We start from the raw sequence: 26039 nt of genomic DNA, 5'->3' as shown, positions 1-26039 counted from the left end.
CATTGCTGAACGACAATCAATACAGGGTCACACGGATCGCGCTCTCTCGCTCTCGCGCTCTCACTCATGCCTGCATGCGTTTTGGAAACGCCCTCGAGTCCGTGCTTCTGTTTGCATGCGCCACATGGTCGCTGCGTGCGCACGCGCTGCAGGCTGCGCTCGTCCTGTCGGCTTTTATTTTATTTTATTTTATTTATTTTGTTTTTTTTTTTAGGACAAAGGTCGCTTTTGCATTATTTTACATCATCATGTCGACGTATTAACAGCGCGTGCAGCGATAGGAACCACGTGCATGGACTTGTTTTTGTTTTCGTTGCTTTATTTTGCTGCGCGAGGCGGGTTGGACTGGTTAAGTCAGACTGGACTGGCAATGACCGTGAGGTGAGCAGGGCTCGTGAAGAGTGTTGTGTGCACAGAGCAATAAAGAAGTAACCAAAGATACAGCCTACGGAAGGGGTGGACAGGCACGCGCCGCGATTCAGGTAACAGCACGCGCATATTGGGAGTGTTTCGTGTGTGTGTGTGTATGTGTGTATGTGTGTGTGTGTGTGTGGTATGATGCTGAAGTTGGCTCGTGCTCCAGCTTCTGTTTCCAGTTGTCAGGTCCACCTTAAATAGGGGAGCAGTTGCGAGCTGGCGCTGAAGCTGCATAGTGGAAGTGCTGCCCTATTTAAGGTGGACCGGATAATTCCATCCAGAAGCCCAACTTGGGCCTGTTGACTTTTAATGCTGTTGATCTGATAAACCACAGCCTCAAACGTTTTGTAGACGTCTCTTCAATTTGGACTTGGACTTCAGGGTCCCTCCAGGTACCAGAACGTCAGAAAGACGTTGGACTCTAGACGTTGAATTTTAGTTGAAAATTAAAAGTCTTGGTCATCTAAAACCAACGTTGTACAAAACTGACATTAGAGTCTAATGTCGCACAGACGTTGAATTTTAGCTGAAGTTGAAAATTGGATCGGTAATCAAAGTCACATATGCTTCAATAACCAACATTGGGTTGACATCAATCTCAGATGTCAGATGTTAGTCAGATGTTAAATTTTGGTTACTTAACACCATGACTTTAAAACCAACAACACAACGTTTTGCACTGTTAGAATTTCATGTTGTGTGGACGTTAAATTGTGCCGCTTAGCAAAAGTCAGGTTTAATGTCAGAAATCCGTTGGACTCGTAACGTTGAACAGACGTTAAATTATTTTTGAATAGTTGAAAATATAAACCGATGGAAACCAAAACAGTGTTGTACAGATGTTGAATTTTGGTTAGAATTCAAAGTCACATATCTGTCAAAAAAACAACATTGGGTTGATGTCAAACTCCAACGTTAGTCAGATGTTAAATTTTGGTCACTTAACACACAGTACTTAAAACCAACAACACATCAACCTCTTACATGGTTACAATTTCATGTTGTGTGGATGTTAAAATCAGATGTCAGGTTTGATGTCAGAAATACATTGGACTGTAACATCGTAAGGATTCTTTTTGAAGACATAAATCTAATTGACATCAAAACGCAACGTTGTACAGACATTGAATATTGGTTGGAAATCAAAGAAACAGATTTGTAAAATAAAAACAACTATATTAGGTTGACATCAAGCTTCAGCATTGGACAGACGTTGAATTTTGGTTACTTAACACCATCAACAGCTTCCACTGTCAGAATGTCACGTTTTATGGATGTTACAATGATCACGCCTAGCAAATCTCAGGTTTGATGACAGAAATACGCTGGACTTGTAACGTTGAACAGACGTTGAATTATTAATAAAAATATAAATTGTATTAATGCCACAACCCAGTGTTGAACAGATGTTGAATTTTGGTTAGAATTCAAAGTCACATATCTGTCAAAAACCAACATTGGGTTGATGTCAAGCTCCAACGTTAGTCAGATGTTGAATTTTGGTCACTGAACATACGGTACTTAAAACCAACAACACATCAACATCTAACAAGGTTAAAATTTCACGTTATGTGGATGTTAAAATTATGATGTTTAGCAGACATCAGGTTTGATGTCAGAAATGCGTTGAACTGTAACATTGTAAGGATGTTGAAATCTATTTGAAGATGTAAATCAGGTTGACAACAGAACCTAACGTTGTACAGACATTGAATTTTGGTTAGAAATCAAAGTAACAGACCTGAAAAAAAAACCCAACAACATTGAGTTGACATCAAACTCCAACATTGGACAGACGTTAAATTTTGGTTGCTTAACTCCATGACTTAAAACTGACCACATATCACCTTACACTGTTCAAAGTAGATGTTGGGTGGACGTAAACAATATGAAGTTTAGCAGACGTTGGGTTTTGCATCGTCAGTCCACACAACTCAGACGTCTGATGTCGGCATGTGACGTTTTGAAGATGTTGGTTTTTGGTTCCTTACTCTGCGTCAAACTGACGTCAGCATTAGACGTTGGCCTGACACCCTACCTCACAGCCTACGTTCAACCAGATAACAACGTCTACCAACATAGGTGGCCGTCTGGGGTGTTACTGTTGCTCACACACACCACCACCCAACCTAGCTTCTCCAACCTCCTAATAGTGTTAAGCTTGGCACCTTTTAGCTGTAACACACACACACACACCTGTTATTACACACACACCTGTTATAACACACACGTTTTAAAAATGGAAGTGCTGATATCGCTGTAAGAAGTTCAGGACGTTCAGACTTTCTCTGATTCTGCCGGGCCGCAGGGGGAGTTGGGCGTAAGGGCGGGGAATCTTCTACCGTTATCCTCTTTACACTTGGTCATAACCTGGTGTATAATCATGGGATTACGCTGGCAGAGCGAGAGAGGGAGTCGTTCTCCTGAACTTCAGCAGTGAGAACTGGGTCAGACTTTGCTGAGGTGAAAAGGGCCCCTGACTGTAATTCGTCTTAAAGGAGCCAGCCAGCCCTGCTCTTATCCCAGAGAGCACACGCGGGACCACCACTCAGCCGGGGTGGGGCCTGGAAGATGGTTATTACGCTCTAATTTGTAGGCAAGGCCAGGTTTTGAAGCCTTGAGGAGTCTTGTCCAGCTCCTTTTTTTAGCTGTGCTGTGGCTGTGCTGTGTATGACGATTAGAGTGTTTGGATGGGAACAGATATATTTGTGGATGTCTATTTGTGATGAGTTACTAGTCAGTAGAGTTGGGGTGTAAGGGGACGACAACTGTAGGGTTAGTGCAGCTATGGCTGAAAGCAGTGGTGGTTTGGTGTTGATTAAAGCTGTGCAATACTCTCGAGTATGACATTGCAGAAATATCATGATAAACAAATCAACAGTAAATCACAGACATTTCCATTCTGTACAGCGTAGCGCTACGCTGACCAGCCTCAGATGTTCCTGATTAAGGCTGTGATGGATTACAGCTGTGTAATAAGCACCACATGCCTGTGACAGAATCAGTCAGCTCTGTTTTTAAATGGGGGAGTTCACCCCAAATCACCCAAAAGACAGCTTCTGGAACATCTGTTGCGATGTGTCCAAAGGACCTTGCTAGCGCTCTTGTTGCTGAATGCAATCAAAACCTCACAGCAGTGCTCCTCCAAAATTTAGTAGAAAGCCTTCCTCCCTGGACAGTAGAGACAGTTAATCCATCAGTAGCGGGATACACTCTATCAGATTTTGGAAAAAAACTGTGAATGAGCATGTGTCCCAATACTTTTGTCCATGTAGTGTATGTATTTTTGCACTGTATGGAACTGTGTGGAAATGGGGAAGGGGAATGGGTCAAGTCTGAATATTAATATAATAATTAAACTATTGACCCACCCCACCCTCCCCACCTCATCATCTCCAACTCCCCAACTCATCCTTAAGTATCGGATGGAGCACCACCACCACCACCATCATTCAAGAGAACACAGTTTTTCCACTGCTCCACAGCTCAATGCTGGGGGAGGGGAGGGGTTATACCCCTCTAGCCCAAGTCTAGCATTAGGCAGCATGATGCCGACAGGTTCATGTTTGTTTATCTGCTCCAGAAAGTCCTATTCTATTGGCAGTACTTCTCTACAGGGACTAGACAAGCTGTGTGTGTATTTGCACATCTGTGTCAGCAATGGGTGCAACTTAAAGCAGCTGAATGCATTCATTAGAAGGAGTGTCCACAAACATTTGGACATATAGCGTATATAAGGCAAACTAATAAAGTAAAAGACTATATTTGTGTTGGAGCCAGGGGTCACCTTGTCTACATTCACCGCCGCTCAGTACCACTAAGCCATGATGTTTACATATCAACGATCGCTGATATCACTGACCGAGATGCCACAACTGTCACGTTCTCACAAGTTCTGTATATGAGAGTTAATTCTTCTGTAAAGAAACCGAACACTGCGTGAAAACAAAGCCAAACACACCTACGCAAGATCGCACGTAGGAGCAGAGATACGAGACCGCTATAAATACAAGCAGGCAAGGCTGGAAACACCTGAATGGGGAACCTGAAAAGAGAGGAGTAACAAAATAACAAAGGTGGCAGTAATGACTGAGGGGTGGGGCTAGGAAGAACAGGGCCGGGTCAAGAACAGAGGAAGGGATTACTATAATGAGCGATTTTCCCTCAATTTACCCACCAATTTAGCCATTTGCACTAGTTAGGACTCCTCCTTAACGTCAGCTAACTTTCCAAACATAAAGTAAATATAATTATATCTGATAACATGGTAGTGGGGCGATCTCTGTAAGGAGCTGTACTCAGCAATTGGGAGGCTGGCTTAGAGTTTAGATCGGGCCCGACCCTACCCGATCCTGTGCACGTTCTGTCCGAGACGACCCGATTTTAGTAGACCGTTAAAACTGACCTTTTTACTACAGTTACGAACACAATTAAACACGAACAACAGCAACAATGATCCACAGGCTACAAGAATGATGTCTGAATGAGTTTCCTCTACTCTAAGATAAGTTGTTGGTGCAGCGGTGTCTCCTATTACATACAGAACCACGCTGGAGTTCAGTGAGCTCTTCAGAACCTCCCACTCTTTCACTGATGTGTGTAAGAAAGGCCGACTGCATGGCTAAGGGCTTAATTTTATACATCTGTGGCAATGGGACTGGATGAGATGTATAATTCAACGATTAAAAAGTGCGTCCCAAAACTTTTGTCCATTGAATTAATTAATTGATTTTTCCCTGATTATCCGATCCTGTGCTTTTTCTGATTATACCAGCCCAACACTAGCACTAGATCAGATCTGTGCAGTCTGTGATCACTGTGTATATATAGCTGAGAGATGGGCTTATTAGGGGTGCCAGCTGAGTCCAGGACAAGAGAAAGGACTGCAGTCAGAAACGGGGCCATTTTTATTAGACCACATGGGAATGGACAGAGAGGAGAGGGAGCGAGGGAGAGAGAGAGAGAGAGCACAGAAGGACAAAGATAAAGTGGGAGAGAGAGAGAGGAAAAAAGGAAGGATAGAGGGAGCGGATAAGGGAGGAGTGTGTGAGGACAGAGAGAGAGAGAGAGAGAGAGAGAGGAGTGTGTGAAAGAGTGAATGTGTAGGGTTGGGCATAATTAGGGCAGCCTTTTGCCTCTGATTTCTAATTAGACATTCAGGGCAGCTCACCCTCTGCCGCTGGAGGCTCAGTGAATATTTTACACAGAGTCTAAATCAAAGTCCTCTCTATCCCCCTCACTCTCTCTCTCTCGCTCTCTGGCTCTCGCGCGCTCTCTCGCTCGCTGTCTCCGCTTTCTTTTTCTCCTCCCCTGAATGGGGCAGGATGTTCAGGGGGAGAATCTGGGTTGCTATGAGCATGTAATGCAGCCTCGGCGTAGTTCTCTCTGAGTGAGGGAAGGTGTGTATCTCAGGACACCGTGTGAAGATGTGTGAGGCTCCGGGGCTTCAGCAACAGTGAACGTCTCCCAGATCGCATATAGATGTCTGCAGCTATCAAGGGACGTCCTCTGAATGTTCTGCGGAATGTTCTGCTAGATAACGTTGTCTACAGAACGTTAGGAAGACATCCTGGGACAATTGTGGAGGTCCTCTATACCTTTTGAAATGATTTCAGTTACAACGTTTAGAAGACGTTGAGCAGAAATACTTGGTTTAAAACACTGTAATTAATCATGTACTTATTTAATATATCTCTAATATGTCCCTGCATACCGTTATGATCTTAAGTGAAGATCTTCCATTCAAAACTTAAGCTCATTGTTTATTAAAGAAGAGATATTGGACTGATATCGGCAGATATTCAATATTTCATAATCTGAATACCGACAATCGAATAAATATCAATATAAAAGGAGAGAAACAGAAAAAAAATTAAATAAAAAAAAATTATATATATATATATATATATATATATATATATATATATATATATATATATATACAGTGAGGACTTTGCAAGTTCTCCCACTTAGAAATCATGGAGGGGTCTGAAATTTTTATCTTAGGTGCATGTCCACTGTGAGAGACATAATCTAAAAAAAAAGTAAATTACAATGTATGATTTTTTTATAATTTATTTGTGTGTTACTGCTGCAAATAAGTATTTGAACACCTGCCAATCAGCAAAAATCCTGGCCCTCAAAGACCTGTTAGTCCGCCTCTAAAAAGTCCACCTCCACTCCACTTATTATTCTAAATTAGAAGCACCTGTTTGAGGTCGTTAGCTGCATACAGACACCTGTCCACCCCACACAATCAGTAAGACTCCAACTACTAACATGGCTAAGACCAAAGAGCTGTCCAAAGACACCAGAGACAAAATTGTAGACCTCCACAAGGCTGGAAAGGGCTACGGGGCAATTGCCAAGCAGCTTGGTGGAAAAAGATCAACTGTTGGAGCAATTATTAGAAAATGGAAGAAGCTAAACATGGCTGTCAGTCTCCCTCGGACTGGGGCTCCATGCAAGATCTCACCTCGTGGCGTATCAGTGATCCTAAGAAAGGTGAGGAATCAGCCCAGAACTACACGGGAGGAGCTGGTCAATGACCTGAAGAGAGCTGGCACCACTGTTTCCAAGGTTACTGTGGGTAATACACTAAGACGTCATAGTTTAAAGTCATGCATGGCACAGAAGGTTCCCCTGCTTAAAATCAGCACCTGTCCAGGCCCGTCTTAAGTTTGCCCATGACTATTTGGATGATCCAGAGGAATCATAGGAGAAAGTTCTGCGGTCAGATGAGACCAAAATAGAACTTTTTGGTCTTAATTCCACTCGCCGTGTTTGGAGGACGAAGAATGATGAGTACCAACCCAAAAACACCATCCCTACTGTGAAGCATGGGGGTGGAAGCATAATGCTTTGAGGTTTTTTTTCTGCACATGGGACAGGACAACTGTACTCTATTAAGGAGAGGATGACCGGGGCCATGTATTGCGAGATTTTGGGGAACAACCTCCTTCCCTCAGTTAGAGCACTGAAGATGGGTCGTGGCTGGGTCTTTCAACATGACAATGACCCAAAGCACACAGCCAGGATAACCATGGAGTGGCTCCGTAAGAAGCATATCAAGGTTCTGGAGTGGCCTAGCCAGTCTCCAGACCTAAACCCTATAGAAAATCTTTGGAGGGAGCTCAAACTCTGTGTTTCTCAGCGACAGCCCAGAAACCTGGCTGATCTGGAGAAGAACTTTGTGGAGGAATGGGCCAAAATCCCTGCTGCAGTGTGTGCAAACCTGGTGAAAAACTACAGGAAACATTTGACCTCTGTAATTCCAAACAAAGGCTACTGTACCAAATATTAACATTGATTTTCACAGGTGTTCAAATACTTATTTGCAGCAGTAACACACAAATAAATTATAAAAAAATCATACATTGTAATTTACGGATTTTTTTTTTTTAGATTATGTCTCTCACAGTGGACATGCACCTAAGATGAAAATTTCAGACCCCTCCATGATTTCTAAGTGGGAGAACTTGCAAAGTCGCAGGATGTTCAAATACTTATTTTCCTCACTGTATATATATATATATATATATATATATATATATATATATATACATACATATACGTCTTGGTGGCAGATACACCAGCAGGACACCTTCAGAGGTTTTGTGGAGTCCATGTCTTGAATGGTCAGATCTGTTTGACGACACAATGGGGACCTACTCAGTATTAGGCAGGTGGTATTAATGTTATGGCTGATCGAAAATACAAATACAGCCACCCCCTGCCCTCCCCACCCGCCTCATCTCTGTGCCTTATCTGGTTCTTTATTGGAACCAGGCAGGAACCGGTTAACACAAGGACAAAGGCGCCTGGACGATCCCGGAGGTGTTGAGAAGATAAGAGTGTGTTGTGGCACGAGCGGCGCCTCAGCGTGTGAGTGTGTGGTGAACTGTGCAGTGTGCCAGCGTGTTGGCGCGAGAGTCGGTGACACAGTTGGGTCAACACTGTCTGTCCCCCTCAGGGTCTTGCACTAATGCCTCTCTAATGACAGCAAGGTCAGCGGGGTCTCCAGGGCCCTGAGGACATCAGATCAGCTAAAGGGACAGATGGGATGAGCGCCGTCCTAATGTTCTCCAACAAACGCCATCACACATGATGTGGCTAATAGCTCACACAGGAAATGTTGTGCTGGGGTCTCTAGAATCTCCTCTCCATTCACACTGTTCTAGAACGTTCTCTTAAAAGTTCTCCCCAGTCATACTGTTCTAGAATGTGTCACCTTTTACACTGTTTTAGAACACTGACAACCGTCCACACTGTTCTAGAGTGTTCTCCCTGTTTATACTGTTCTAGAATCTTCACAATGTTCTTCCCGTTTACATTGTTCTAGAACACTGTCTTCATTTATAGTGTTCTAGAATGTTCTCCCCATTCACACTTCTTTACATAGTTCTACTAGTTCTGTCCTAGAATGTTGATAACCATTCACACAGTTCTAGAATGTTCTCTCCAGTCACACAGTTCTACTGTCTTTCTCTATTCACACGGTTCTAGAATGTTCTCTCCATTCACACAGTTCTACTGTCTTTCTCTATTCACACGGTTCTAGAATGCTCGCAAATATTTACACCTGTCTTAAATGTTCTCCCCAGTCATACGGTTCTAGAATGTGTCACCTTTTACACTGTTTTAGAACACTGACAACCGTTCACACTGTTCTAGAGCGTTCTCATTGTTTATACTGTTCTAGAATGTTCTTCCCTTCACACTTTCCTAGAATGTTCTCCGTAACCATGATGTTTTTATAAACCTCTCAAAATTTACACTGTTCTAGATGTTGCCCTCGTTTATAGTGTTCTAGAATGTTGTCTTCGTTTATAGTGTTCTAGAATGTTGTCTCTAGAATGTTGTCCTCGTTCATAGTGTTCTAGAATGTTGTCTTCGTTCATAGTGTTCTAGAATGTTGTCTTCGTTTATAGTGTTCTAGAATGTTGTCCTCGTTCATAGTGTTCTAGAATGTTGTCTTCGTTTAGAGTGTTTTAGAATGTTGTCCTTGTTCATAGTGTTCTAGAATGTTGTCTTCGTTTATAGTGTTCTAGAATGTTGTCTTCGTTTAGAGTGTTTTAGAATGTTGTCCTTGTTCATAGTGTTCTAGAATGTTGTCTTCGTTTATAGTGTTCTGGAACATTGTCTTCGTTTATAGTGTTCTAGAATGTTGTCTCTAGAATGTTGTCCTCGTTCATAGTGTTCTAGAATGTTGTCTTCGTTCATAGTGTTCTAGAATGTTGTCTTCGTTTATAGTGTTCTAGAATGTTGTCCTCGTTCATAGTGTTCTAGAATGTTGTCCTCGTTCATAGTGTTCTAGAATGTTGACAACCATTCACATGGTTCTAGCCTATTCACACTATTCTCTCTCCTATTCATACTGTTCTAGCATGTTCTTCCTGTGCACCCTGTTGCAGAATGTTCTCAACCATTCACACGGTCCTAGAGTCTCCTCCCCAACCGTGATGTTCTAGATTGCTCTCCCAATTCAGATCTTCTGGAATGTCCTGTCTGGGTGGAAGCACTTTAAACGGTAGATATCTGAGGATATCTGAAGCACTTGGCTGATCCAGACAGGCTGAAATGAGCCAGTGCCTGTTATGTCCTCATAAAGAGAATGAGTGTAGTGCACTATTTGGAAAGAGGCCAGAGGATTAGCATTGGCCCGCTGCATTAAATAAACCCTGCGGTGCTGTCTTTACCCTGAAGCCTGTTCACGATAGGCCCAAACCTCAGGAACAAGAGGCCGTCTGCCCCACTTTGTGCTCTTTTAGTTGCAGGTGCACAGGAAAGCAGCAGCAGTCCAGGTAAAGCTACTGCGCCCATCTGTTATTGGAGCATGGAAAGCTCCGGAGAGGAACACTGAAGAAAGAACACCGAAACCCCATGAAAGTTATGAATGTGGATAACAGACATATTTGCCATACCTTGCAAAGGCCAGTAAATACACCTTTGGTCTCCTGTCCGTGTGTGTGTGTGTGAAAGGTATGTTAATCTGAACCAGGCTTGGAAAACCTGGTAATATATGAAACTCCTTTAGCTGCTGGTTCAGGGACCTTAAACCATAAATGCAGAGAATCACGTTCCTTCAGTACTGACTGTGTTTGTCATTGCTCAGCATTAGCTAATGTACCATGCACAAAATGACCACTGTGTGTTACAGGACAGCAAAGGTGTCAAAAGTATTCACATTCATTCATTCCTCAGGTAGAAGTGAGTGGAGATACTAGGGTTTAAAAGACTTCTATAGAAGCTGAAGTATCAGCTTAAGCTTTTTACTCCAGTAAAAGTGTAAAAGTACTGGTTTCAGAACGACTTCAAGTAGAAAAGTAAAAGTAATGGAAGGAAAACAAAGGCCAAAAGCTTAGGCCGCGCCACAGGGGTCTATAGTGCACTACCCCCCACCCCCCTCCCCAAAACCCCATTTCTCTAAAAGTCATAATGAGGAGAATGTTCTATTAAAATGTTGATGTTAAAAATGTTGGGCTGCACTAGGCTCCTGTTTCAGCTGCAGATCTGCCCATTGAAAATGAAGCATTTCAGTAATATCAGCTCTATTAAAGGAGCGTCTCTGTGCTCTACTGAGCATTAACATGAGCTTCATGGAGGAAAATATGAGGAGTCGTTGTCTAGAAGTTCTGTAAAGCTGCAGAAAGTCAGACTTCAGAGGCGTGTGATCAATAAGCTTTATTGGAATGTAAATGTGGGGCTCAGTCGGGACGTTTCACTGCAGGTCTCTTGAGTCTCTGCCGCGGACACAGTCTTCATACTAGACTACAGACGTCTGCTGTGAGCTCGCTGGAGAGTGACGGGACGTGTGCAGGTGTGATGGATCGGTTATAAACCAATAAGGAGTCAGAATGGTGTATGTTTATACTTCTCATCCAACCACGAGGCTGTTTTTAAAATGTAAGGAGTAGAAAGTTCAGATAATTGGGTGAAAATGTAAGAAGTAGAAGTAAAAAGTTGGCTGAAAAATAAAAAAGTACTCCAGTAAAGTTTAGATAACTAAAATGTGGGCGGTCTCGACTCCATAGAGTTATAAATGGCCACACAGTCAAATGTGACTTTACAAATCCCCAAGTGCCCCATCCTGATTGTGAAGCCAGCTGTGCGTCTGTGTTACGAAACATGCAGCCCATGAGCTGAGCGGTGCTTAAGCTTTTAAAGCCGCCCTGCCTCCAGTCTTCACACCTCTGGAGCGTAAGCACTATTATCCCGCCGCATGGCAGCCCAGTGGGACATAGAGACAGAGTGTAAGATGCTACTTTAACCATCATCCTCATAAATGTCTGCCCAGTCATCCATATATAGCCACCCACATATATATATATATAAATATGCACAGTCATATCAGAATATTATGACCATCTACCTAGTAGTAGGATGCTCGGATGATGCTAGCAAGACGTTGTGACTGTATTGGGTGACGGAAGGTGTTGGCTGCTCCACTGTGGTGTGTCCATTGCTCTGTACCACTGGCCTGAGTCGTCATCCCCTCTGGTAGGAATGGCCCATGGGGCACCACTGCTGTGGCATTGGGAAGCACTCCAGAAATCCATTCTCGGTACATCTTTACTACAGCAGCTCTAGAACATCCCATGAAGTTAGCAGTTTCCAAGATGCTACCACTACTTCTACTTTTGGACATCACTGTGCTCTGCTACAGCTGACTGGTGTGCGCGCTTATTTATGCATGCAGCAGACCCTGTCATGTGGCATCAGTAAAGTCCCGGCCCGAGCTCATTGCAAACCAAGGGTGGTCATAATATTCTGATATGACTTTGTGTGTAGTGTATATATATATATTTACTTGTATGTGTGTATGTACACCGACCAGCCACTTCATTAAAACCACTGTCCATTTTATCAGCTCCACATCGGACCATAGACAACTCATAGACAACTCAAAGAACCAATGGGATGCTTAACTGGTTCTTTGCCTAGTTAAAGTGTTCATTATTGGTGGAAAACCTTTTTAGAAGGTTCTATAAAATAAAAAAATCTCATTTTGAGCCAAATAATCCCTTTTTCAGTAGTACATAGAGCCTCAGAAAGTAGTCTACGTGCAGGATACACTGAAATACACACAGTTACCTGTAATTACCAGGGCGTGGGACGCCTCAGCCGGTCGAGGTTAAAAAAGCCGAAGACTGCGTCCTGAGAGAATGCTTGACATTTGAATATGGAGCAGGGTGAGCATGGGGGTGGAGAACGTGTACTTGGATGAAGGACTGTTGCTCTTTAAAGATGTTTCATTATTCAATGAATAAAATATGACTCTCCAGTGAAAGTCAGGCACTGGGGCAGGGGAGCTGAAGAGCAGAAGAACGCGTTAACGCCGCGCTCTCGGCTGTTGTTTTAGAGTATCAGTTGAATGGACGAGTTTATGCTGGTGTAAGCAGATTACTGGCTCTGAGGGGCTTTTCCCACGTCCTGGAGAGCGATTGTTCCTGGAAGGACTGACCCCACCCCACCAGCAAACCCACTTCTCTGAACATGTTTTAATCACGAAGCGATTTAGCCAACATATCGAGTCTCTGTAATAGTCATTTAACCCCATTTTTTGTCCCGTTGCTACAGTAACGTACACTCACTAAAGATTTTATTAGGAACACTACCTGAGACCCAACAGGGTCTTTTGGACGCTGTTTAAAGATCCTTGAGAAACTTTTGGTGGGTCTTTGGTTTGTAACTGTGGAGGAACCTCTTAAAGTGGTTTGAGGAACCTTCAAGAAAAGGTTTTTAGAAGGAAACACCTGCCAAATTGAAGAACCTCAAGGAACGTCTATATTTAACAACGTCACAGGGAAGGTGGTGTTGTTACCCTCTGTGCTGCACCAACCATGGATGATTAGTTCTGGATCACCACTCCAAATGCCACTCCAGCTCACCCCAAAGGTTGCTGATGGCCCTTTTCCCCTAGAGAATGCAGTCCCTCTGCTCCACAGCCCACTGCTGGGGCCTTTATACCTCTCCAGCCCAGACTTGGCATTGGGCGTGGGGTTCTTCGGCTACCCCTGCAAGTTTCTCCTCCAGAGAATTTCCATTGTATTGGTCAGTGCTTTTCTATGGAGATTGTACAAGCTATGTGTGTGTGTGCATGGGAACACCTGTGTCAGAAGTGAGCGCACCCTAAAGCAGCTGAGTCCACTAATTAGACAATGTGTCCACAAGCTATTGACTAAGCGATTGATGGTGCACATTAGTATTGGTTCAGCACTTAATCAAACCTAATTGGATTCCAGCGAATCCTGTGCAGATTTTTCACTCGCATCACTTCCATCGTTCCTTTTGGCCTCTCGGCTTTTAATAAAGCAGTCCCAGCAGAGCAGTGTTCTGCTTGAAGTGTACGCAGGGGAACGCCTGATTCATGGGCGTCTCCATGAAAGGCTGGTGTGAAGGATGGTGCGGTGTAGGATCTTCAAAGAGATCAGCTGAGTGAGGCAAATTGAAGAGATTGCCTGGGTAGCGGTGAGCCTGAGGTGTGACCAATGGCAAAAGCATGCATGTAAAAACGAGGCCCAGAGGACCGAACCCTGTAAACCGTGGCCTTACAGATCCTAATGCCTACGCCGAGAGCGAGGACTGGAAAACGCGGGGTTTGAAGGGTTAAAGATGCGTCCACCCGCCTGCAGTCCAGGGAACTTTCCAACAGCCCTGCGTTAGCCTTAGCCAGAATGCTAGTTTGCCTGCTCGTCATTTTTTGCAGTGTTGTTGCTAGGCACGGTCGGTCGTCGTCCTAGTGAACGAGGGCGTGACCTCGTCGCTTCAATTCAGACATCTGGGTCTGAGTCAGTCACCCAAACATCGTGGTGATGGCCAGGCCCCGCCCCCCTGTTGCCAGCGCCCTAGGGGTGAAAGGTTATTGGCTGCGCAGTCGGAAGTGCCAGGCTGCGATATGCCACTATTTTTAGTAGGGGATTTTCAGTGTTGTTGCCATGCAGCGGTTTGGCTTTTGCCCATCGACTGTCTTCTTCTTCTTCTCCCTCCCTTTCCTCAACCTCTCTCTCTCTCTCCCCTCTCTCTATCACTCCCCCCACCCCCACCCCCCCCCCCATGCCTGGTGTGCAGTTCTCGCTCACGGTGCTGTTTGACTCGCTGAGTGTTGTGACGCTGAGGAGAAGCTCGACTGTGACGGATCTGCGAGCTTCACTCGAGCAGAAAAATATAGGTCACACTGTAAAGCAAACACACAGCGAGACAGAGAGGGCGAGAGACAGAGGGAAGAAGTGAGAGAGAGAGGGAGAGATGCTGGATACATCAGAGAGAGCGTGAGGGCGAGCCGGAGAGGAGAGGGACGAGAAAACGAGAGGGCGCGCGAGGAGAGCTGGAATGAGAAAGAGAGGAAAAGAGGGATGGACGGGTTAAGAGGAAGAGTGAGGGAGAGATTCAGAGAGAACCGGGTGAGAGAGAGAGGGGAAGAGAGATAGAGAGAGGGAAAAGAAACGAGGAGAAGAGAAGGTAGATAGAAAACGGGGTGAAAAGGGAGCGAAAGGGGAGAGATTCAGAGAGAACTGGGTGAGGGAGAGAGAGGGGAGTGAGACTGAGTGAGAGGGAACTGAGTGAGAAAGAGAGAGAGAACAGTGAGTGAGAGAGAGAGAACAGTGAGTGAGAGAGATTCAGAGAGAACTGAGTGAGAGAGAGAGAGACCGTGAGTGAGAGAGATTCAGAGAGAACTGAGTGAGAGAGAGAGAGACCGTGAGTGAGAGAGATTCAGAGAGAACTAAGTGAGAAAGAGAGAGAGAACAGTGAGTGAGAGAGATTCAGAGAGAACTAAGTGAGGGAGAGAGAGACCGTGAGCGAGAGAGATTCAGAGAGAACTAAGTGAGAAAGAGAGAGAGAACAGTGAGTGAGAGAGATTCAGAGAGAACTAAGTGAGAAAGAGAGAGAGAACAGTGAGTGAGAGAGATTCTGAGAGAACTAAGTGAGGGAGAGAGAGACCGTGAGCGAGAGAGATTCAGAGAGAACTAAGTGAGAAAGAGAGAGAGAACAGTGAGTGAGAGAGATTCTGAGGGAATCAGGTGAGGGAGAGAGAGAGAGGGGTGAGACAGTGAGTGAGAGAGATTCAGAGAAAACTAAGTGAGAAAGAGAGAGAGAACAGTGAGTGAGAGAGATTCAGAGAGAACTAAGTGAGAAAGAGAGAGAGAGAGACCGTAAGCGAGAGAGACTCTGAGAGAACCAGGTGAGGGAGAGAGCGAGTCTGATGTGATCGTTAAAGACACAGAGAGATTGACAGCTGGAGAGAAAGAGGGGGGGGGGGGGTGAGAGGGAGGGAGAGATGGATAATGAATGAGGAAAAGAGAAGGTAGAGAGAGCTTCAGAGAGAACTGGATGAGAAAGAGAGGACACGCTGTGATACAAACCGGAGTAGAGGACATGAGGGAGGGACGAGGGACAGATTAAAAAGATGGATGTGAAGACGGAACAGAGAAGCTGGCTGAGAAACGGGTGAGTGAGGCAGGAGGAATAGCGTGTGAGGTGAGGGGATGCTGTAAAACACTTTATAGTGTGTGGAAGCTTCAGAGCTCCGTTCATTTGCTGCTGGTTTTCCCAGAGAGAGGCGTTCAGAGTGCAGCCGGGGAAAGTGATTGGTGTAGGCTTGTGGGTGTGCCTGTAGCGGGGCAAGAAAAGCCTTACAAAAGCATTGCAGTGGTGTCAAGGACGGGCTGCCTGGCAGAGGAAGAACGAGAGAGAGCATAGAGACGGAAAAACACTCTACAAGAGAAGCAAGAGAAATGAGAGAGAGACAAAAGCCTCCGTGAAGGGGCGATACACTCCGAGTCTGTCACGGGTGAAGAGTTGCTGAATTATAAATAGCTCGAACTGCCTAAATGATATTTTCAGTTTCACAAAGTCGTGCGTTTTTATCATTAAAAAAAAGTTTTACCTGAAAACCTTTCAGCCAAAAGTTTGTGGACACCCCTGCTAATGGATGCATTCAGCTCCTTTAGGTTGCCCCCATTGCTGACACAGATGTGTAAATTCACACACACATACACAGCTTGTCTAGTCTCTGTAGAGACGTACTGCCAATTGGCACTATGCTGCCTAATGCCAGGCGTGGGCTAGAGGGGTGTAAAGCCCCCCAGCAGTGGAAGAACCGTGTTCTCTGGAATGATGGTGGTGGTGCTTCATCCAATACTTTCAGAAACAGTTAGGGAGTTGCTGAGTTCAATCAAATCCTCACAGCAGTGCTCCTCCAAAACCAAGTAGAAAGCCTTCTTCTCTGGACAGTAGAGACAGTTCAACTCCAACAATTTAATTTTTTAAAAAACCTTGATTTCAGAATTAACAATGAATGAGCAGGCGTCCCAATACTTTTGTCCAGCTAGTGTAGTTTGATGAACTGTGAACCTCCAACAGGTTTGACGTACTGCGTTGCGGCTTGCGAGAGCAAAAGGAGCTGCAGTCGGGGAGTGGCCTTAAAAGCTAATGCTAGGCCAGGCAGAGACTGAGAGAGCGTCTGATTGGATCTCTTCAGCTAGCTAGAAGCACACAAAAGTATTTGGACGCCTGCTCATTCAATGTTTCTTCTGAAATCAAGGGCATTAAAAAAGAGCTGATCCTGCTTTTGTTGGAGTAACTGTCTCTACTGTCCAGGGAAGAGGGCTTTCTACTAAATTTTGGAAAAAAGGAGCATTGCTGTGAGGATTTGATAGCATTCAGCGACACAGTAGATAGTGAGGCCAGGATGTTGGACGATCACCAACCCACCTCATCATCCTCAACTCCTCCCCAACTCATCCCAGAAGTACTGGATGGAGCACCAGCCATCATTCTAGAGAACACAGTTCTTCCACTGCTCCACAGCTTAATTCTGGGGGGCTTTATACCCCTCTACTAGCCCACGCCTGGCATTAGGCAGCATGGTGCCAATAGGTTCATGTTTATTTACCTGCTCCAGAGAGTCCTATTCTATTGGCAGTACTTCTCTACAAGAACTAGACAAGCTGTGTGTGTGTGTATGTGTGTGTGTACATTTGCACATCTGTGCCAGCAATGGGTGCAACATGTACAAGTAGCTGAATGCATTCATTAGAAAGGGTGTCCACAAACATTTGGACATATAGTGTACTTACTATTTATACAGCAGACCTCTAGCACTAGCAGTGCTCTCGCCACTAGGAGGGTAAGGACCTAACACATGACTCTGTCCGCTGATAGCAAAGTGGCACAGCTTGGGATTCGAACCCACAACCTCCGAGCCATAGTTGTAGTGAAGCATCGACATTGTCCAAAAGTTTGTAGACGCTCATTTTAAAATATCTCCTAAAATCCAGTCCTAATAGGTTGTTTGCCCCCCTTTGCTGCAGTAACAGTCTCTCCTCCTCTGAGAAAGCTTTTTACACCAGGTGTTGAATCATTGCTGCGAGTGTTTGATTGCATTCAGCCACTATAACATTAGTAAGATCAGGTACTGATGTTGAATGATCAGTTCTGCATCACAAACACCACTCCAGGAACTTCACTGGAGCTCACGCTATTCACTCGATTTCACTGTAGACCCGATTCGGAGCCACATCACCTTCGTATCATCCCGCTTGTACTGGAGTGGGCTAGCCCCCAGCCTGAAATGTGAGGAGTGGTGTGGCCTGGCCTTGAACTCACGCTGGCACGGGCTGTTTTCTCTCAAAGCAGCGGTGGGTTCAGCCTGGGCCGCTTATCTCCGGTGGGGTGAAAGCTGATGGGTCTCTATATCCCTGTGAGGAGAAAACACACTAATATGTACACACACAGAGGATTACTCATCTGTCTGCTGGCTGTTTTTCTTTTCCTGTTGGAACAACAGAGTGACGGGGGTTCTTTCTGTCCTTTTTCCCAGGACAGCTTTGTATTATGCAGTATTATATCAGCAGATCCAGCCCGTCCGGTGTGTACATCTACTGTAGAAGAAAGGCAGTGTGTGGTGTGTAATTATCCAGGGTAGTGTGTGTTCATAGTATTTTTAAATTGTCCGTAGCCCTCAGTCTTCATGGTTAGACTGCTAGAGTGAAAACACAGTGTGAAACTCCTCTAGAACACTAATTCTATTCAAATACAAATGGGTTTTTCTCAGACAGGGATTAGGCCTAGTCCTGGACTGTGCAGTATTCTGAATGGAGATTCTCCATTGAAAGGAAATGGAGAAAATGTACATGTATATGTAGTACAGGACTAGGCCCAAACTCTCAGTCCTGGAAACTGACCCAAAGGCTGAAGATGGTCTATTGTTTATGCATTAAGCTTTATTCATTAGAACCTTTATTAATATATGTGACAGTCTCCAATAGATGCACTGTTAGTTATAATAATGCACAATTAACACTGTGTTACCACCCTGTTATGCATAATATTGAGTAAATGATTAAACTTAATGTACATGTTTTATTGGCTGTTCTAGATAGAGTCTGGTTTATTCGTATAAGTCTCTAGCAGATGGAGTTAATGGCTAATACACAGTCCAGACACATACCAGAATATAATGACCACCTGCTTTGGAATGAACTGGATGGAATGAGCTTGGATGTTGTGTAATGGACATTTCTGGTGCTATAGGATCTACTTCTCACTAATGAGAGACTAAACAGCGCTGAAAAGGTTGTATAACAGGGTGGTAAATAAGTGGTTATCATGAATTATTGCAACTATTAAGTCATATTCTTATAAAAGACTTCTAATTATTTACAATTAAGTACTAATAAAGGTCATAATAAATATGTATTAATGCATAATGAATTTATTCTGTCTAATTTAGGCTTTAATGAGTAAAGAACTGAAGAATGAACCCCTAATTAGTGCTCCTTAAAATAAAGTGTTACCAACCAACATATCAGTAACTTTACCGACCAGCAACACATTCTGACCTCTGACCACTGACTATACACTGTAAGGACAAAAGTATTGGGACACCTGCTCATTCATTGCGTTTTTTATTCTGAACTTATGAATTACTAAAAAACTAAGGGTTTATTCTGCTTTTGTTGGAATAACGGTCTCTACTAGATTTTGGAGGAGCATTGCTGTGAGGATTTGATTGCATTCGGCAACAAGTGTGTTAGTGAGGTCAGGATGTTGGACACCTCATCTCATCCAGAAAGTACTGGATGGAGCACCAACCATCATTCCAGAGAACACATTTCTTCCACTGCTCCACAGCTCAATGCTGGGGGGCTTTACACCCCTCTAGCCCATGCCTGGCATTATTAGGCAGCATGGTGCCAATAGGTTCATGATGTTTATCTGCTCCAGAGAGTCCTATTCTATTGGCAGTACTTCTTTTAGTTTGATGCCATTTTAAGGCAGCACATCTTTGCACAGTACTGAACATTTGTGGTGCATTCAGAGTTTTTTCCTCACATTATGTGAGAAAGACGTCAGGAGAAGTGAGGGCAGGTGGTGGTCTATTTATAAACGGCTTCGTGAGAATGTTTCAGTTTCTTCACACCTTTCTGAAAAGTGCTACGGCCCGCAGCGCTACTGCATGGTCTCTGCCACAGAGGGCGCTGTTGCACTTTTAGCGCTTACCTGCCCCTCACCAAGCTTAGGTGCTCAAATTTGTCACTGTACTGTGTACAGCGCAATGTCCTCTGCATTTTACCCATCTGTGATAGTGAACACACACACACACACTAGTGAACTAGGGGCAGTGAGCACACACACACCCAGAGTGGTGGGCAGCCAACTCCAGCACCTGAGGAGCAGAGAGGGTGAAGGGCCTTGCTCAAGTGCTTAACAGTGGCAGCTTGCCGAGCCCAGGTATCGAACCCACAACCCCGTCATCAATAGCCTGGAGCTCAAACAGCTGAGCACCTAAGCCTAAGTCACCTAAGTGACTAAGCTGGGCTGGGTTTCTCAGAAGTGGGCTTCTGAGTGGGCTCATTAGGGCTTAATAAGTGTGGGAACTGGGTGTGTTCAGGTAAACTGTACTGTACTGGACTGTGTCTCTACAGCAAAGTCCCAAATGCCACCGTGGCACCATGCCTAATGCCATGCGTGGGCTAGAGGGGTATAACGCCCCCCAGCATTGAGCTGTGGAGCAGTGGAAGACCTGTGTTCTCTGGAATGATGGTTGGTGCCTAATCCAATGCTTTAGGGATGAGTTTGGGAGTTGGGGATGAGGTGGGGTAGTGACCATCCAACATCCTGACCTCACTAAAGGTTTTGTTGCTGAATGCAATCGAATAATCACAGCAATCCTCCTCCAAAATCCCTGGACAGTAGAGTAGAGACAGTAATTATTTTGAATACCCTTGATTTCAGAGGAAACAATGAATAAGCAGGTGTCCCAATACTTTTGTCCATAAAGCGTATCTCAGTAGTTTTATATGGTATCTAGGATCTGCAATTGTCTATCCTGCTGGGAAGCTTTTATAGTGAAATTTTGAAGTTAAAATACAAAATCATGTTAATAATAATAATAATGATAATGATTACACACTCCTGTCAACCCCACTCAAACCACATCTACTCTTCGTGGACTGATTCTGACCTAGAAACAAATGCCTATTGTGTAAATTGCTGCTCACAGTGGCGGAGATCCTTTAATGTCTATAGTTCTCAGTAAGTTAAACTGGGTCTTAAACCACATAGACAGGCCTGCACCACCTTAATGAAGGTCTGGATGTGGATTGAGCAAGCAGTCATCCTGGGGAAGGTGGACAACAACAATCTCTTAAAGCAGCATGCAGCTGTTTCCACACTTTACACCCTGTGTGGTGGTCTAAAGGTATGCACAGTGCTGGCCAGTTGGGCGAAAAAGTGGGAGTTGGGTAGTGAGGTTGGATCTGCAGATGTGTACTGGCTAGTTGGAGACAGCAGGTAAGCTTGCAGGTGTATTTTGGAGGCTCTCTCTTTTGAACTCGGTTGGACTGTAGCCACCCAGCACAAGGCCTGTTCACCTTACTGCCATCAGGCAGGAGGTACTGCAGCATCCAGGCCAGAACAAACCGGCTAATGAACAGTTTCTACCCACAAGCCATCAGGTTCCTGAACAAGCTGTGAACCTTTCACCAACACCACTGCACTCGGACACTTTATTATTAATACTCTATAGATCACTGCTATGGTCACTTTATACAACAGGAATAGACATAAACATACATATTTATATTTAGCTCCACTCTCTCTCAGACTATACCTGTCTCATAAATGTACATATCAGAGAATTTCTTTTGTATTTATTTAATATAATTTTTATATCACTTTATTTTAATATGTTTAGTATGTATATAGTTTTGTCCTCCTGTAGAGCATCAACCTGAGCCTCACCACAAGCATTTCAATGCATAAAAGTCCTGACATGTTGTGCAAATGACAAATAAACCTGAAACTTAACTAGCTTCAGCGCTGGAAACTACAAACCTGGAAGACCAGCTTGGGCAAATACTTTCCACGCTGAAACCTTTTAGGATAGGTCAGGATAGCCGCAACCCGAACCCGAACCGTTTTGTAAAGCTCGTCTTCAGAAACAGATAGAACTAGCCTTTCCTCCATGTTGGAGGGGACTACAAGACGCACCAGCTGCTGTCTATTTGGTTGTGCCGAGACTCGCCCAGTGCGTAGTGTGCAGAAGTTGAAAAGTTGCTCCCAGGCTCCCCCTTCAGTCGAGAAGTGTAATCTGTGCTTTGAGCCACCTCTAAACGACATGCATTTCTGGACAAGCTGAGAAATACAGAACTGTCACTGAAAGTGAAAGAAGCATGTGTTGTAGAGTCATATTAAAGAATTTAACACAAATATGACTTGGGTTATACAGCGTCATCCTGCCTTTAGCTAAGCCACTCCCCCTATTGCGGTCAGTGTACCATCAGCATGATTCTGAAGCTGCTATTTTAAGGTACAAATGCTCCATAATGTTGCTTTAAGGGTCAGATCAGCACCTACGGTGTATGCTGGAGGTGGGTGGGTACTACACAGGCAACATTAAACACTGTCTGCTTCAGTGCTGGTGATGCTGTCCTATTTTCTCTCCTCCACTAATGACTTCTCCTCCCTGTCCTTTCTTGAGGCCGCTCCGCACTGCATTGCGCCACGCTGTCCCCACACCGGAGCTCACATTTCTTCTCCTATTTCGAGCTGTCCTTCATTCGTCTCCTGCATTTCTCTTTTTCACCTTATAATAGCAGCTGCAGGATCCTGTTGATGGTACACTGACTGTGATGAGGAGAAAATCCCCTCTGTCATTTCCACGCTGCTTCTGCACTGTGGAACTTTGGTGGAGCTGCACGAGAGAGATCTCTCACCAGAACTGCGTAAAGCTTTACCGCTCATGTCACACACCTTCTTCAGCTAGCTATAAGAATAAGCTTGCTCGGTACGGGATGTCCCAGTATGGACATCATGGAAAAGGCTGTGAAGGGAAGGAAGAAGACATTGGGCAACTGACTGCGCACTCAGTGCATTCAGAGGAAAGCGCCGGGTACCCAGATGTGATGCATCAGCTGGTAGATGCCCGTGCCAGCCAGAACCACACTGAAATAAAGTGGATAGAGAGAATGAGCCATCTACCCATTTGGAGAGAGCTAGTCCAGTTGTGCTCTCTCAGCCTCCGGCTGCTGATGGCAGGCAGCATGTCCCGGGATTTGACCCTGCGATATCCTGCCAGCTACATTGGCTTGCATTTAGCTAAGCCACTCCCTCTATTACAGCCAGTGGAGCATCAGCATGATCCTGAAGCTGCTATTTTAAGGTACAAGAACCTCATAATGTTGCTTTAAGGGTGTGAGATAGTGCGCTCCGGCTGCTGATGGCAGGCAGCATGTGCCGGGATTTGACCCAGCGGGACAGAGGGACTGTGCGAGGGAGGGACTGGCTTTGACTCATTAGCTAATAGTGATCAAATGATGTAAGACAGATGCAGGGCTGGCCGTCTTCCTGGGGGACTAGTAAGTAATAACCTATTAGCTGGACTACTTGTCTGGTGTTTTGCTGTGTCAGCAAAGTTTGGAGGGCAGGGAGGGGGTGCTCAAAGCACTGTAGGGACCCCATTAGCAAAAATACCAATTGTATATCTCCTTTAACAAACCACACACCACCTGAACCCCTTCACTTGCTGTTGTGCAGAAGGCTCTAAGCCAAACAGTACTATTTTTTTTTTCGGATTTTCATCCAATTATCTTGGCCTGTCCCCACCTGCTGTTTGTACAGTGTCTCCCCAGCCGTACAGCACTAACCAACCTGGCAGTAAAAGCAAGCATGTGCTCCTTCAGAGACACGTCAAGCCAGTCACTGCATGTCTTTAAACTATTGCAGGGCAGCTGAACTGCCAAAGAGGACGTACATGAGCTGGTGGACACCCAGAGGACAGGAGAGGACAGGAGAGGACAGGAGAAAGAAGCTAGAGCTTCTACATGCTGGCTGCATTCATGGATGCTGCACATGGACGGCCGAGGCATCAGAGATTCAGTGGCAGTAAAGGACAGTAATACAGAAATACAGACAGACAGACAGACAGACAGAGAGAAAGAGATACACTACATGTCCAAATGTTTGTGGACATCTATTGAATCCCTACTTTAACTACTTTAACTTGCGCCAATTGCTGACACAGATGTGCAAATGCACACACACAGCTTTTCTAGTCCCTGTAGAGGAGTACTGCCAATAGAATAGGACCGGACGAGAACAGGACAGTGCATTGCAAGTACCTTAATGCTGATTCTCCCTGTCCTGCACCCCCCTAAGTGGACCACATACATGGTAGCCCACTGGGAATTGCCCCGGCCATTCTGAAGGCCAGTCTGTTCTTGCTCTATGGTTTTAAAGTCATCCAGACTGTGCTGGTTATGGGCATTATGATCCTCAGTGCTCAAATAAACGCTCAGACTGTATTTATTCAGCACAGTTTTAATATCCTGTAAAAAAATCATAGCATGTTTATTTGAGTATGGAGACCTCTCTGACCTCCTGCTCTGAGCTGAGCTCCACACTCTGCTCTTCTGCACCGACTATGGTAAGAAGTGCACGTCTCGACAGGTTGGAGGTGCAGGGGTTGGTGGAGTGTTTGGGTTATTTTTCAGAGCCTATCTCTCAAACCTTACTCCCTTCATCTGCTGCAGCTGTGAAGCCAGACTCCCTGCAGAAGAGTGTGCGCACACACACACACACACACACACAATTACTCTCTCTCACACACACACACACACACACACACACATTCACAGCTTGTATTTGTGTTTTTGTGGGATATATCTGTTGTATCCACTGTATGACTCTATCGCCTGTGTTACATCTAAACTGTCTGACGTGACATGGACATAAGTATTTGGACATGCCTCTTAATCACTGAATTATTGTGTCTTATTTAGTCTCATCCCCATTTAAGGTAAAAAAAAAAAAAAAGGTAACCCAGCCTTAACCTTCATTTTAAGAACCAAAGCCGCACACCTCTAAAGCTCCCAGTCCCTGTGTGAGACGTTTGGTCCCCGCAACGAGCTAAATACACACACACCCACACCCAGTCTTTGATTAAAAAGGCCTGGGTTTGCCACTCTCCATCAAAGTGCCATGCTCAGGGTATTTATAGTTCAACCGCAGTTCAGTCATAATCGTTAATGTCTCACCATGTCAATTTCTCAGGTCTCGACACTGAAGTTCCATTTGAATTCGTTTGAGGTTGAACCCTGGAGGACTGATGTGTGCTGGAGATGTCTTCGTGCTTTCCTCAGTCTGGAGATGAAGACTGGATAAAGAAGTGCGGAGACTCAAGAAGAAAGGCATGGGGCTTGTTATGGGGAAGCTTGTGCTTTACTGCACCCACAACATGCAAATAGTATATCACAATTAACCACATGCAGCAGTCAGCCATAACATTAGTACCACCTGCCTAATATTGAGTATGTCCCTCTTGTGCCACAAAAACGGATCTGACCAGTCGAGGCATGGACTCCACAAGACCTCTGATGGTGTCCTTCTGTAGTATCTGGTACCAGGATATTAGCAGCACCTGTCAAGGGATGGATATATTAGGCAGCAAGTGGACATTCAGTTCCTGAAGGTGATGAAGGTGTTAAAACAGGAAAAATGGACAACGCATAAAAATCTCAGCCACTCAGAGAAGGCTAGACGTCTGGACGGGGTCTGAACATCTCCAAAACATTGGGCATTGGTATGCAGTGGTCAATGCCTACCGAAAGTGCTGCAGAAAAGGACAGCCGGTGAACCGGTGACAGGGTCATGGGCATCTAAGGCTCATTGATGCGATCCATGGAGGTCTCACATCATAACTTACAGGCCGTAAGAGGTCTTGTGGAGTCCATGCCTTGACTGGTCAGATCCGTTTTGGTAGCACCGGAGGGACATACTCAATATGATGTCTCACTGTTTATCAGACAGCACACTGCAAACATCTAGAAGCCAAAACAATGGTGTGGTTGGGTTTGCAATGCATTGTGTGCACCGACTGCTAAACAGAACCCTGAGCTTAATTACTGCTTAGTCTGTTTCAAGACCCCCCCCCCCCTTTGACTGTGATTGGTTCTTGTCATTGCTTAGGTTATGTTGAGACCTCCCCCAGACTGTGCTATGTTCTAATTACCTATTTGTTTGTTGTTAATATCGCCTGAGCTATGGTTGGTTCTTGTCATTGCTTAGGTTATTTTGAGACCTTCCAACGACTCTGATTGGTCCTGATCTCCACCTCGTTC

General features: G+C 44.8%; 1 protein-coding gene across 2 annotated transcripts in view; it reads left to right on the top strand.

Annotated features, from left to right (window-relative positions):
- The first annotated feature begins 246 nt into the window (after positions 1-246).
- The window catches only part of ccdc120a (coiled-coil domain containing 120a), an 85789-nt gene continuing 59996 nt past the window's right edge, over positions 247-26039 (top strand). The window contains exon 1 of one of the 2 annotated variants that reach the window (XM_072681391.1): positions 247-482. The gene's annotated coding sequence lies outside the window, so the exon portion shown is untranslated. Of the gene's footprint in view, positions 483-15760; positions 15865-26039 lie in introns of those variants that run through there. The other variant, XM_072681393.1, reaches the window with a different exon arrangement.

Source organism: Salminus brasiliensis, chromosome 6 (assembly GCF_030463535.1).
Source record: "Salminus brasiliensis chromosome 6, fSalBra1.hap2, whole genome shotgun sequence".
Lineage (NCBI taxonomy): Eukaryota > Metazoa > Chordata > Actinopteri > Characiformes > Bryconidae > Salminus > Salminus brasiliensis.
Note: the sequence above shows the minus strand (reverse complement) of the source record. Positions and strands in the feature narration are given on the sequence as shown.